The sequence below is a fragment of the Mus caroli genome, unplaced genomic scaffold, assembly GCF_978045245.1.
Source record: "Mus caroli unplaced genomic scaffold, Mus_caroli_1 scaffold_13, whole genome shotgun sequence".
In the NCBI taxonomy this organism is placed as follows: Eukaryota; Metazoa; Chordata; class Mammalia; order Rodentia; family Muridae; genus Mus; species Mus caroli.
In genome coordinates this window covers 100,383,970-100,398,791 of record NW_028227268.1, presented here as the reverse complement: position 1 = coordinate 100,398,791, position 14,822 = coordinate 100,383,970, and the positions used below count along the sequence as shown (strand labels likewise).

General features: G+C 43.1%; 1 long non-coding RNA gene across 1 annotated transcript; it reads right to left on the bottom strand.

Annotated features, from left to right (window-relative positions):
- Positions 1–10,797: 10,797 nt before the first annotated feature.
- On the bottom strand, positions 10,798–14,359 carry LOC147001579 (uncharacterized). Its single transcript, XR_015044881.1, has 3 exons — positions 14,305–14,359; positions 11,526–11,666; positions 10,798–10,903 (listed from the first exon to the last, which is right to left on the bottom strand). It is a non-coding gene; the product is annotated as an uncharacterized LOC147001579 (long non-coding RNA).
- Between the last annotated feature and the right edge of the window lie 463 nt (positions 14,360–14,822).

The following is a 14,822-nucleotide window of genomic DNA, read 5'->3' as shown; positions in this document are numbered from 1 at the left end:
TGTTAACTCCCTACAGCCTCCCCTACTTTACATTACAGGGACTCTACCCTAAGCCCCACCCATGGGCCCTTTCCACATTCCTGGGCTCTACTGAGACTCCAGATTAAACACACACCCCTAAAAGTTCCCCTAGGATCCACCTATGACAGGGGACGAGAAGCCATTTTGTTAACTGTGGGGCAGAGCTTAGACAGAATGCTAACTCATTGTCTTTCTGAACCTGAGCTACTCATTTCATGTTCTATTTTTCTAGCTCAGTCACTTTACTGCAAATTTCTTAATTTCGTTTTTCTTTATACATGAATAAAATTTGACTTTGTGGGGCTTGAGAGATGGTTTGGTGGCTAAGAGCACTTGCTCTAGAAGAGGACCTAGTTTGATTCCCAGCACCCACATCCTGGCTCACACCTGTCTGTAACTCCATTCCCGGGGATCCAAAACCTTCCTCTGACCTTATGGGTCACCAGACATGCACATTATACACATACATACATACATGCGCGCAAAACACTCCAACAGATAAAAATTAAAAATAAAAAACTAGTGTATATGTATCATGTCTTCATTAATCATTAGTTGATAGACATCTAAGCAGGCAATATTTATTTGGTCTTATATCTGGGTCCTTTTAAAAAGTTTTTTTTTTTTTGTATTATGTGTATGAGTGTTTTGTCTGTGTGTATTGTATATCTGTGCACCACATGTATACAGGGTCTAAGGAGGCCAGAAGAGACCATTCAATCCTTTGGAACTGGAGTTAGGGATGGCTGTGAGGTACCACATGTGTACTAGAAACACAACGTGGCTTCTCTGTAAGGGTAACAAGTGCTTGGAAGACATCCTTTCTTTATTCTATTCCATTGGTGTGTGCCTGTGGGCAGCAAAAGGAACGGTGGGAAGTCAAATCATGGATCTAAGCTGACGACCTGTGTTCTGCTTAATACTTGCTACTCTAAGGGATGTGTGTGTGTGTGTGTGTGTGTGTGTGTGTGAGTTCTCCAAGCAGTTCTCTCTTTTTATTCTAAAGAATTCTCTGAATAACTCATCTCGTGCAGAATGCAGGTTCAGTCTTTCATTTTTCACATCAATCCAGTCATTTACTCCAGGTTCTCTTTGTGGTTACCTTATGATTCAGCACCCCAAGACCCCAGCCTTTCGATTCTTATAGATAGCAAGCTCACATTGTGTCTGTCTGTCTTTATTTAGCACAGACTATAAACTAGTTGGGTGAGACCCTACTCTGAAATTACCATTTCCACCATGCCTAGGCCCAACGTTGACTTGCCCAAGGCTGCTCATGAACTCAGAATCTATCTGCCTTTGTAAACATAAACAAACAAACAAACAAAATTTAGCTGGGTGGGGTCTCTTGCGATCTCCACCCCCTAAGTCTCTCGATCTCCTTCCTAGTAACATAGTGGGAAGTCAAATCATGGATCCAACTTCACAGAGCAACTGCTTTTGTTCTTTAGATTCGTGAAGCCCCTCATATAATTCATACTGCATTCTTATATTTTCCATAGTTGAGAAATTGTATATTTTTGAACTCATGTATTTAGAGGTCTTTCCCATAGCTTTAAGGACTGTCCTGAAGGTCTCAGTGTTTACCATTTTGCTGAGACATAGCCACACCCTCAACTCCTGGACTCGTGCTGTTTCTTTTTCTTTTCTATTTTTAAAGATTAATTAATTAATTAATTAATTAATTAAATGTATATAAGTACACTATAGCTGTCCTCAGACACACTGGAAGAGGGCATCAGATCCATTACAGATGGTTGTGAGCCACCATGTGGTTGCTGGGAATTGAACTCTGGAAGAACAGTCAGTGCTCTTAACCTCTGAGTCATCTCTCCAGCCCACTCATGCTGTTTCTAATTATCATGGAGTCTTTAAAGTTAACAGGGAACACATTCCTCTGAAGGAAAGAGTTCTTCACTACTAGTGGGTTGTCTTTGTCACGGTTTCTATTCCTGCACAAACATCATGACCAAAAAGCAAATTGGGAGGAGTTTATTCAGCTTATACTTCCACATTGCTGTCCATCACCAAAGGAAGTCAGCATGAGGGACCCTAAGGGCTTTCCAGTCGAATACCCTCCTTATAGCTTCCTCTCCTGCCTGGGGTCAAGGCTAGGCCAAGTTCCATTCTCCACCCACAGGATCATTCTTGAGTCAAAAAAGTCTCAGAATGTACTGACTGATAGTCATCTGGCATGGAAAGTCTCAGATAGAGTTCAAATGCTGTCATGCTTGCTAGCCAATAGATTTAAAGGTCAATATGCTTAACCGAAAAGTTTGAACTATAACTTTGCTGATGTAACCTGTGCCCCTAAAAAGTATAAAAACTCCTTATAATAGCCATTTGGGATCACCTTCTCATCCCTTGTCTTGAAGGTTGACCCTGACTCGCTAGAAAATAAACCTCTTGCTTTTATATTAATCTGCATCTAGGTGTCTCACTCGGGGGTGTCTCGAAGTAAGTACCACTGACCGAGGGTCCAGGTCTTACAAGGACTGGAACTCAAGCAGGTCAGGAAGCAGGTGCTGATGCAGAAGCTATGGAGTGTTACTTACTAGCTTGCTTCCCATGGCTTGCTCACCTTGTTTTCTTATAGAACTCAAGACTACCAGCCCAGGAATGGCACAACCCACAGGGACCCTCTCATCCTTGATCACTAATTGAGAAAATGCCTTACAGCTGGATCTCATGGAGGTTTTTCCTCGGGGAGGCTCCTTTCTATGTGATAACTCTAGCTTGTGTCAAGTTGACACACAAAACCAACCTGTACAATTGACCCCTTGTCAACTTCACAAACAAACACATCACTATTAAGGCTCAACCCTTACATTCTTATTCATCCCTAAGATCTAAATAACTTTAAAAGTCCCACAGTCTTTACATATTCAAATTTCAATCCCTTTAAAATATCCAATATCTTTTAAAATTCAAAGACTTTTTACAATTCTAAGTCAGCTAACTGTGGGCTCTACTAAAATACTTTCTTCAGAGAGAAAAAGATCAGGGTACAGTCACAATCAAAAGCAAAATCAAACTCCAACCGTCAAATGTCTGGAAGCCACTCACAATCTTCTGGACTCCTCCAAGGGCTTGGGTCACTTCTCTAGCTCTGCCCTTTGTAGCACACATCTTGTCTTCTAGGCTCCAGCTGCTTATACTCCACTGCTGCTGCTGTTCTTGACGGTCATCTCATGGTACTGGCATCTCCAAAACACTGCTGTCTTCCACTCTAACTAGGCTTCACCAACATCCTCTGATAGGCTTTCTTCATGGTGCCAAGCTTCAACTCCCTTGCATGATCCCTTCAGTCCTAGGCCATCAACTGCAACTGAGGCTGAACCTTCACCAATGGCCTTCCATGGCCTCTCACAGTGCCAAGCCGCAGGTGCTCTTTATGACCCCTTTATGCCTTCAAAACCAGTACCACCTGGGTGACTACAACCTTGGCTATCTCTGTGTATTGGCTAGTTTTGTGTGTCAACTTAACATAGGCTGGAGGTTTTGTTTTGTTTTGTTTTGTTTTTCAGAGAAAGGAGTTTCAGTTGAGGAAATGCCTCCATGAGATCCAGCTCTAAGGCATTTTCTCAATTAGTGTTCAAGGATGGGAGGGCCTCTTGTGGGTAGTGCCATCCCTGGGCTGGTAGTCTTGGGTTCTATAAGAAAGCAAGCTGAGCAAGCCAGGGGAAGCAAACCAGTAAGAAACATCCCTCCATGGCCTCTGCCTCAGCTCCTGCTTCTTGACCTGCTTGAGTTCCAGTCATGACTTCCTTTGGTGATGAATAGCAACATGGAGGTGTAAGCTGAATAAACCCTTTCCTCCTCAACTTGCTCTTTGGTCATGATGTTTATGCAGGAATAGAAACCCTGACTAAGACAAATTGGTACCAACATAGTAGGGTATTCCTGTGACAACCTGACCATGTTTTGAGGAGGACTGTGGAAGGACTTTGGAACTTTGGGCTAGAAGATGTATTTAGTGTTAAGAGCTCTGTGGGATGTTGTGTAGGAGCTTAGAAGATTATGTTGAGAACAGTGCAGAAGATGGAGGCCTGGCTTGTAAAATTTCAGAGGGAAGATTAAAAACTCTTATCAGGGCCATATTTTGATTGTGAAGATTCTGTGGTTTTGGTTAGCTGGGGCTGAAGAATTAGCTGTGCTGAACAAGATACCAGAACTACTAAATTGAAACCTTTGCATTACTGGGACTATTGATGCTGGTTAGCCAGAGCTAAGAAATTAGTGGTGATTAAGAAAGAGACCAGCATCGTTGAGGTGACATCTTCTGGATAGTGTTTTCTGAGAGCACAAAGAGGCTGTGTTCCAGAGATAGCTAAGGTTGTACTCCTGCTGCAGCAGGACTTGGTAATGTGCAAGAGTCACCCAAGTGGTACTTGTTTTCAAGGCATGAGGGGGTCACACAGAGCAGCTGAGGCTAGGCACTGTGAGAGGCCAAGGAAGGCCATTGGTGAAGGTGCAGCCTCAGTTGCAATTGATGACCCAGGACTTGAAGGGGTCATGCAAAGGAGTTGAGGCTTGGCACCATGAAGTGAGCCTATGAGAGGATGTTGGTGAAGCCTAGTTAGAGTGGAAGACAGCAGTGTTTTGGAGATGCCAGTACCATGAGAGACTACAAAGAACAGCAGCAGCAGCAATGGAGTATAGGCATCTGGAACCTAGAAGGCAAGGTGTGTGCTACAAAGGGCAGAGCTTGAGAATTGACCCAAGCCCTTGGAGGAATCCAGAAGATCGTGAGTGGCTCCCAGACATTGGACGGTTGGAGTTTGATTTTGCTTTTGATTGTGACTGTACCCTGATCTATTTCTCCCTTGAAGGAAGAAAGTATTTTAGTGGAGCCCACAGTTAAGAGGCTTTGAATTTTTAAAAGACTTTGGATTCTAAAAGATATTGGATATTTTAAAGGGATTGAAATTTGAATATGTAAAGACTGTGGGACTTTTAAAGTTATTTAGATCTTAGGGATGAATAAGAATGTAAGGGTTGAGTCTTAATAGTGATGTGTGTGTTTGTCAAGTTGACAAGGGTCATTTGTACTGGCTGGTTTTGTGTGTCAACTTGTCACAGGCTGGAGTTATCACAAAGAAAGGAGCTTCAGTTGAGGAAATGCCTCCATGAGATCCAGCTGTAAGGCATTTTTTCAATTAGTGTTCAAGGATGGGAGGCCCCTTGTGGGTGGGACCATCCCTGGGCTGGTAGTCTTGGGTTCTATAAGAAAGCAAGCTGAGCAAGCCAGGGGAAGCAAGCCAGTAAGTAACATCCCTCTATGGCCTCTGCATCAGCTTCTGTTTACTGATTTGGTTGAGTTCCAGTCTTGGTTTCCTTTGGTGATGAACAGCAATGTAGAACTGTAACCTGAATAAACCCTTTCCTCTCCAACTAGGTTCTTGGTCATGATGTTTTGTCCAGGAATAGAAACTCTGACTAAGACACCCGGAACACAGCCTCTTTGTGCTCTCAGAAAATGCTTCCCAGAAGATTTCACCTCAGTGATGCTGGTCTCTTCTTAAACACCACTAATTTCTTAGCTCCAGCTAACCAGCATCAATAGTCCTAGTAATGCAAAGGTTTCACTTTAATAGTTCTGGTATCTTGTTAATCTCAGCTGATTCGTCAGCCCCAGCTAACCAGAACCACAGAATCTTCACAATCAAAATAGCAATGGCCCTGATAAGAGTCTTTAATCGGGGGCTGGAGAGATGGCTCAGTGGTTAAGAGCACTGACTGTTTTTCCAGAGGTCCTGAGTTAAATTCCCAGCACCCACATGGTGGCTCACAACTATCTGTAATAGGATCTGAAGACCCCTTCTGGTGTGTCTAAAGACAGTGATGTATTCACATAAAATAAATAAATCTTTTTTTTTTTTTTAAAAAAAAGAGTCTTTAATCTTCCCTCTGAAATTTCACAAGCCAGGCCTCCATCTTCTGCACTGTTCTCAACATTATCTTCCAAGCTCCTACATAACATCCCACAGAGCTCTTAACACTCAATGGTCTTCTAGCCCAAAGTTCCAAAGTCCTTCCACAGTCCTCTCCAAAATATGGTCATGTTGTCACATGAATATCCCACTTTTGGTACCAATTTGCCTTAGTCAGGGTTTCTATTCCTGCATAAACATCATGACCAAGAAGCAAGTTGAGGAGGAAAGGGTTTATTCAGCTTACACTTCCACATTGCTGTTCATCACCAAAGGAAGTCAGGACTTCCCACCCTTGATCACTAATTGAGAAAATGCCTTACAGCTGGATCTCATGGAGGCATTTCCTCAGAGGAGGCTCCTTTCTCTGTCACAACTCCAGCTTGTGTTAAGTTGTCATATAGAAACAGCCAGTTAGTTTATGGGTCCAGAAAATATGTACATTATTATACACACAAGCCTTATGCTCACAGCAGCAGTAGACACTCCGATGGCCCTGTCTCAGGGCAAGAACCATGTCATTCTGTTCCCACCAAGCCCCGGGCAGTTTTTGTAGCCTTCACTTTAAGTTACTAGGTATCTAATATTACTTTAAGTCAGGTATGGTGATAACCCCAGCCATGTTTCTATTGTTCCAGTTTGTTTTGTTTATCTGGGGTTTCTTTTGCTTTTATATAATTTTCAAAGATCCATTTAATTTTTATTTTTATTTTATGTGCATGGGTGTTTTGTCTGTGCATATCTGTGCACCACATAGATACCTGGTGCCTGCAGAGGCTGTAAGTAGGCATCAGATTCTCTGGAGTTGTAGATAATTGTGAGCTGCCATGTAGGTGCTGAGAACTGAACCTGTGTTGTCAGGATGAGTAGCCAGTGATCTTAACCACTAAGTGATCACTCCAGTGTAATCTTCACGTGAATTTTGTTTTCCACCATTTGTAAATAATGTCACCAAATGTTGGATTTTGTCAAAACCCTTTTCTGTGTCTGTTAACTGTGTGACTTTTATCTTTTTATGTAATTTATAACATGTATCAATTTTCATATGTTGAACTATACCTACATTTCTGGAATAGACTCAACTTGATCTTAGCAATCTTTTCAATATCTTCTTGAATTCAGTATTTGGTTGAGAATGTTTTCTTCTATGTTCATAAAGAAAGTTGGTCTGTGTGATGGTTGTATATTCTTGGACCAGGGAGTAGCACCATTTGGAAGTGTGACCTGGTTGGAGTAGTTGTGTCACTGTGGGTGTGGGCTTAAGACTCTCACCCTAGTTGCCTGGAAGTCAGTCTTCCCCTAGCAGCCTTTGGATGAAAAGGCAGAACTCTCAGCTCTGCCAGTGCCATGCTTGCCTGGATGCTGCCATGCTCCCACCTTGATGATAATGGACTGAACCTCTGAGCCTGTAAGCCAGCCCCAATTAAATGTTGTTTTTATAAGACTTGCCTTGGTCAGGAGCTAAAGGGGTCTGCAACCCTATAGGTGGAACAACAATATGAACTAACCAGTACCCCCAGAGCTCATGTCTCTAGCTGCATATGTAGCAGAAGATGGCCTAGTCGGCCATCATTGGGAAAAGAGACCCCTTGGTCTTGCAAACTTTATATGCCTCAGTACAGGGGAACTCCAGGGCCAAGAAGTGGGAGTGGGTGGGTAGGGGAGTGGTGGGGTGAGGGTATGGGGGACTTTTGGGATAGCATTTGAAATGTAAATGAAGAAAATACCTAATAAAAATTAAAAAAAAAAAAAGACTTGCCTTGGTCATGGTGTCTGTTCACAGCAGTAAAACCCTAAGACACTCTATAGTGCTCTTGTTGTTTTAAAACAAAATCTGGGGCTGGTGAGATGGCTCAGTGGGTAAGAGCACCCTACTGCTCTTACCCAGAGTTCAAACCCCAGCAACATGGTGGCTCACAACCATCCGTAATGAGATCTGGCACCCTCTTCTGGAGTGTCTGAAGACAGCTACAGTGTACTTACATATAATAAATAAATAAATCTTAAAAAAAAAAAAAAAAACAAAATCTGTTCTTTCATGTGTGTTTCAGAAACTAATAGCAGGACCAGTCTCTGAGGATAGTGGGCCTTTATGAACTGCCACCAGGAAGCAGGCTAGGAAATTCCATCATTATTATTACCATTTGAAACACAGTCTCATTGTACAGCCTTGGCTACTCTAGCCTGGAACTCACTGTGTAGACCAGGATGACCTTAAACACACAGAGGGCTACTTGCTTCTGCCTCCCAAGTGCTGGGGTTAAAGGAGTACACCATCATGCACAGCTGATGAGAGACTTCATATGTGAGTCATGCAGTATATTTTGGGGCTCCTATATACGTTTTTCACTTCAACCATGTTTTCCCATATATGCACAACAGGCATAAACACTATACAAAAAAGCATAAGCATGCCGGGCGTGGTGGCGCACGCCTTTAATCCCAGCACTCGGGAGGCAGAGGCAGGCGGATTTCTGAGTTCGAGGCCAGCCTGGTCTACAAAGTGAGCTCCAGGACAGCCAGAGCTATAAAGAGAAACCCTGTCTCGAAAAACCAAAAAAAAAAAAAAAAGCATAAGCTTTCTTCCAGAAAAAGCACAGGAACAGCAGCCTGGGAGTCTGAGGATTTGATTTTGGTTCATTTCTAATGTTTACAGAAACTTTCAGGAACACAGAACACAGATATGCTTTGCATGTTTAATATCTTAGTTGTGCTGTCTGCTTTGTGGTTGTATAGAAATTCAAACCTTAAGAAATCATATACTTGAAACATGTGCAATTATGTCATAAGATATGAGAAAGATTTATTAATACAGGCTATGGTCTGAGTCAGCCAACAAGGGTTGTTTTCTGATAGAGAGGCCAAGGATCTTGGAGTCGTTCAGTCCATGAGACTGCACTTGTCTCAGCTGTTCGTTTGGTCCTGGAGTCCCAGGAAAGGCCTCAAAAGCAGCCTGTTTCCAGGTCTGTTGGAGTCCTAAAGAGGTAGATTCTAACATGAACAAAGGAGTGTCTTGGGAACTGGATAGATGAACTAGAGTGAGGACAAGCAGGCAAAAAGCAAAAGCTTCCTTCTTCCATGTCCTTTTATGTGGGCTGCATCAGAAGGTGTGGCCTAGTTTTAGGCTACTACCTCAAATAATCCAACACACACACACACACACACACACCCAACACATACACACAAAATCCTTCATGGATGAGCCCAGTTGCTTGGGGTTTAGTTATTTACAGATGTAGAAAAGTTGACAACCAAGAATAGCTAATGCATTCCTGTTTTTTTTTTTAAGTGTGTGTATGTGTGTGCCTGCACTCATGTATGTCAGAGGATAACATTCTAGGGTTGGTATGCAACTTCCACCTTTTTTTTTTAATGGTAAAGTATTTCTTCAGCCTCTCTTTCATGGTAGCTGGCAGGTGTGGTTAAGAGTCAATGAAAACACTGTTTTATTTGATAAATGACATATAAATATAAACGTTGTTTTTCAAGACAACATGGTTATTAATAACATATTTATTTTTAAATTTCACTTGTGTGTGTGTGTGTGTGCGCGCGCAACAAAGTGTGTATGTAGAAGTTAGAGGACAACCTGTGGAGTTGTCCTTCCTTCTGGCTTTCAGTAGATACAGGGATAGACCTAGCTAGGTCTCCAAGCTTATACTGCAAGCACCTTTACCCAGGAGTGACATCTACAACCCTAAGCATCCAGTTTAAAGAGAGACTCAGATGTTTTATCATGGAGTGATGGAAAGCCCTCAGGTGGGTTTGCATGTGACTCTGTTGTTACTGTCATCATGATACCACTCCTGTGAATATGGACAGGAACTAGCTTCTCTACACAATGCACCATTTAAATTGATCTTAAGAGTTATTGATGGGGTAAAGTGCAATAATGTGTTACTAAGTGTTTATTATAAAGCTGTATCTGAATTGAAGTGTTTTTTTTTTAAGACAGAAGCTATTAATTCTTTCTGAATTAGCTAGGCAACATGTTCTGTTTCCTGTTAAGCTATTTTCACACGTAGAGAATAAGATTAACGGTGTGCACCATCACAACCAGCAGCACAGCTGTTCTTAAGGCTGGTTGGAGGCAGAGGATGATGGAGGGTTAGATATGGCAGGCTGTCATCCTACAGTCTTACAGTAATCCAGTCTCTGGCAATCCCATTTAGTGACCCTAAATCACTCAGGGATAATAGTTCCTCTTGTCCTGTGATGGCTTATTTGTTCCCACTGATAAGAGAAGAAATATAAAGACCAAAAGTACTGAAGAAAAAAATAAGTTTTTATCAACCTCTGCCAATGCCCTCTCCCCACATTAGTGGTGCACGACAAATCCCTAACATGAGGTAGGGAATGTAATTTCAGTATACCCACTAAAGGTTATTTAAGTAGATGACTATAACAAAACAAAACCTCAAAGACAAAAATTGAGCTAATTATTTCGTTCCCACACTCCAAAACCCTAAGCACCTTGTTGTCATGCCCCCCCCCACCACCACACACACACACACTGTGCCTTTCTAATTTATAAAGAACAAGGGTTATTTCACACGAGGCTTTTTTTAGCCTGTGGTTCTAGAATCCAGAAGGTGCAAGAGCAGGTTGCTGGCTTCTGGTGAGGCCTTCTTGTAACTTCATAATACATGGGAGGGTGTCACATGCCTATACTCTCTTTTCTGATTTGTGATATGAAGTTAATATATGCAGAAAACCAGCTATTTTTCTAGTAGATCGAGGCTGGAATTTAACAAAAACTTTTTAGGAGCTGCAGAAAGTTGATTTTCATTCAAGATATAGCAGAAACTGCTAACGCACCTGGACTCCACTGAGAACTCCATCCTGTGCCACCATGTCTTGTTATCTTGTAGAACACTTCATTCCTTTTACAGTGTTTGCAAGCTGCAAAAGCTTGAGTTGGGGAAGTGGCTCAGTTGGTAGAGTACTCGCTGAAAGAGTCGGGAAGGCCTGAGTGTGAATCCCCAGAGCCCACAAAAGACGGGCATATAGTGTTTGTATCTGTAATCACAACCCCTTACAGCAAGACAGGAGGTGGATATGGGGTGACCCTTGGAAGCTTTGGAGACAGCTAGCTGGTATATTCAATGGCAAACAACAGAGAGATCTAGTCTCCAATAAAGTGAAAAGTAAGTAATGACACTCAAAGTTGTGGAATAAGTACATCTGCACACCACACACACACACACACACACACACACACACACACACACACCAACACACACACACCTCATATATACAAAGGAAAGAAAAGTGTTTGTTTCTCATAAGGGCACATTCAGGTTGGAACTGAGAAAGCAAGGTAGGTCTCTAATATCAGACCAATCAGTCTGGTTTTGAATTATGACTGATTTATCATAAACTAAATACTCAACCTCATTGAGCCTTGTCTTACTTATAAATGTGGAATATAAGACCACTTAGTGTAAGGATTTAGGAAGGTAACGTATGTCAAGTAGCCTAGTGTTTTGGAATACGGTCCAGGATTCTCTAAAGGAACAGAACCAATGTAACTAGTACAAATGCTGGAGAGAGGTTTGTAGCCTGGCTTACATAAGATGATCTGTATAGCCCAGTGGTAGTTGAGAACCTGGTGGCTGCCAGGCCTTGTGGATGCTTGCTGACTCAGCATTCCCAGGCTGGTCATGAAGGCCTGGAGGATTTCCGGACATCCGTATTGGAAGGTTGAAGTAGCTGGGTTGAGACATCAGCAAAGGGTGGCACCCGCAGCAGCAAAAGGAAGAAATGCATGCATTAGTGAGAGGTGAAGGCAAGAAGGAGGATTGAGGAGGGTCCTTCAATCCTCCTTACATTTGGGCCTGGCAGGAATTTATTATGAATCTTCCTATTTCAATTAACCTAATGAAGAAAATCCCTCATGACCATGCCCTGAGGCAAACCTAATCTAGACAGTCCTTCAAGAGGGTGCATGGAATAGTGCCTCATGGGTGATGCTGGAACCTGTCAAGTTGACCTTACCTCTTAATGGTTGTAGTCACCTGCAAGAGGCATCAACACAGTCAGGCCAACTGATACTCCCTCAGAGAATGGGAGGTAGCAAGGACCATTAGACCCACATCTGAGATTCTGGCAACTTCCCACTTCTGCACATCCCCTTCCCTGCTGTAGCTATGTAGAACTCTGTCCCAGCCGTACATGGTCATGGTATTGGGAGGTACTAGAGTGAATAGGAGGTAGAAGGGTACCCCTATAGGAGGGAGGCCTCCCATTTATGATGCTTTGAGAAGGGAGGTCATCACCTATGCTAAGGTGGTACAGCTGTTTGCAGGTTACCCTTGCTACTGAGTAAGCCCCCCCCAAATTTACTTGTTTACCACACTTGAGTAGAATCTGTTGGGTAGAGTTTGTTGTTGGCCCCCTATAGGGATAGGGTGGATAGCTGTCTATGTCTCCCTAGGAAATATTTACCCAGTGTGCCAAGAGTTTCAATTCAGATTGCACATGGTAATAACACAGGGGCAAGTAAACACTTGTGTGTGTTTAGATACTCATGCTTTGCCCCTAGAGACTCGGATTCTGTTGGTCTGAGGTTGGCTTTCTTTAAAAGACTTTCCGGGTATATATTTGGAAACCAATACAAAAGGTCTTTTAAAACTAAAAATAGAACAACTATTTGATGGAGCTATACCACCCCCCTTACAATATACCTAAAGGATGAAGTCAATATAGCATAGAGGTATAGTAAGTAACCCAGGTTCGTTTTGGTACTCTTCACAGTAGCCAAGGTATGGAAGCAGCCTAAAAACTCACCAGCAGGTGAATGAATAAAGGCAATTTTAAACAGAAATAGGCATGGACACGTGTGATGGTTTGTATATCCTTGGACCAGGGAGTGGCACCATCTGGAGGTGTGGCCTTGTTGGAATAGGTGTGACCTGGTTGGAATGGGTGTGTCACTGTGGGTGTGGGTATAAGATCCTCACCCTAGTTGCCTGGAAGTCAGTCTTCCACTAGCAGCCTTTGGATGAAGACATAGAACTCTCAGCTCCTCCTGCGCCATGCCTGCCTGGATACTGCCATGCTCCCACCTTGATGATAATGGACTGAACCTCTGAACCTGTAAGCCAGCCCCAATTAAATGTTGTTTTTTATAAGACTTGCCTTGGTCATGGTGTCTGTTCACAGCAGTAAAGCCCTAACTAAGACAACACGTAACTGATGGCCTTCCCACCCAAAATAATGCTGCTTATATATAAGTAAATGTCTAAACCAATAGCTTTGGCTCATTTCTGCCAGCTCATAATTCAATTGTCCCATTTAAAGTAGTCTAAGTCATGCCATCTGGCTCATTACCTCATCCTCAGTTTCTCGAGGGACTGTCTACCTCTGTGTCCCAGCAAATCTCTCACCTGACTCAATCCCAAAATTCCTCTCTCTGCTGGATGTCCCACCTTCTAATCCTGCCTCAGCTCATTGGCCAATCAGCTTTTTATTGACAGGTGAATGCTTTTACACAGTGCACAAGAAATTATTTCTCCATGCACACACATGCACATGCATACAGTTCATCTATTTTTTTAAAAAAAAGAAGAATGAAATCATATCATTGAGAGAAAATGGGGATAACCATGGGTCATGAAGTTAAACAAAACAAGCCAGACTAGAAAGAATACAGACATTAATATGCTTTCTCCCATACAAGAATAAGTAATAAAGACAGAAGAGAGGAATTGTGAAGAGGAAGCATGTTGGGAACAAAATAAAGGGGGACCCCAGGGGAAGGCCCTGGGGAAGAAGAGGAAGGAAAAGGGGCCTAACGTCCAGCCAGAGTTCCTGTGCTCTGGGAAAAGGGGCAGCCCCCGACCAGGGACCCCGAGGCTACACCCTGTCGCCCTGGGGTTATAGGAGAGAGGGATGAGGGAAGAGGTTCCCAACACTGACCAGAGTGAGTGCAGCGGATCTTGATGAGCAGAGACTCTCTATGGTTTAAGAGCTTTATTATAAAAATGCAGGGGGAAAGAGAGAAGGGAAGGAGGGAGGGAGGGAGGGAGGAAAGGAGGGAGGGAGAGAGAGAGAGAGAGAGAGAGAGAGAGAGAGAGAGAAGGCTAGAGAGAAAGAGTAAGAAAGAGAGAGGAGAGGACAGAGAGGGGAGAGAGAGGGTGAGAGAGAGAGGTAAGAGAGCGAAGTGGGGGCTGAATAGCCCCTTTTATGGTCTTTACTGTTGCTAGATAACTGAGGAGGAGTTTAGCCTGAAGGTCAGAAGCTTGGGCAATTGTCTAAGTGACTACTGACCATGCTTCTTTTGTGGGGGCTGTGGGAGGTGGTACCTTAGTCAGGGGCCAGAGTTCCAGGAGCATGAGGGAACGCTTACCATGTCATGTAGGTGAATTATGACCATCGGGGTTTAGACCTCAGCTTGACTGGATACCATCCTGCAGAAGCATGCCATAGCGGACAGGACAGAGAAAAGGGGCAAATGAGAAAGCTAATAACCAAAGTAGTTTATGCATGTGTGAAACATCTTAGCAAAGTCCCTCCCTTTAGCCAGGTGTAGTGGTGTCGCCTTTAATGCTAGCATGCAGGAGAGAGAGAGACAGATGGAGCACTTCATGTCTGAGGTCTGTCTGGTACAGACCAGCCAGGGTATATAGTGAAACCTTGTCTCAAAAACCAAACAAAACCAAAGCACACACAGCAGAAAACTGCTGCAGACTGGCCTCAGGGATAACTCAGGGTTCTGGACAGGTGGGCAATGGAGTTGGCGATGAAAAGGGGTGACAAACAGATGCGACACAAGGGAGTGTGGATCTGAATGTAATTTGTCTCAAAGCAAGCACCAGTCTTATAAGTGACTTTTACACAAAACAGAGGAATGCATACTAAAAGCTA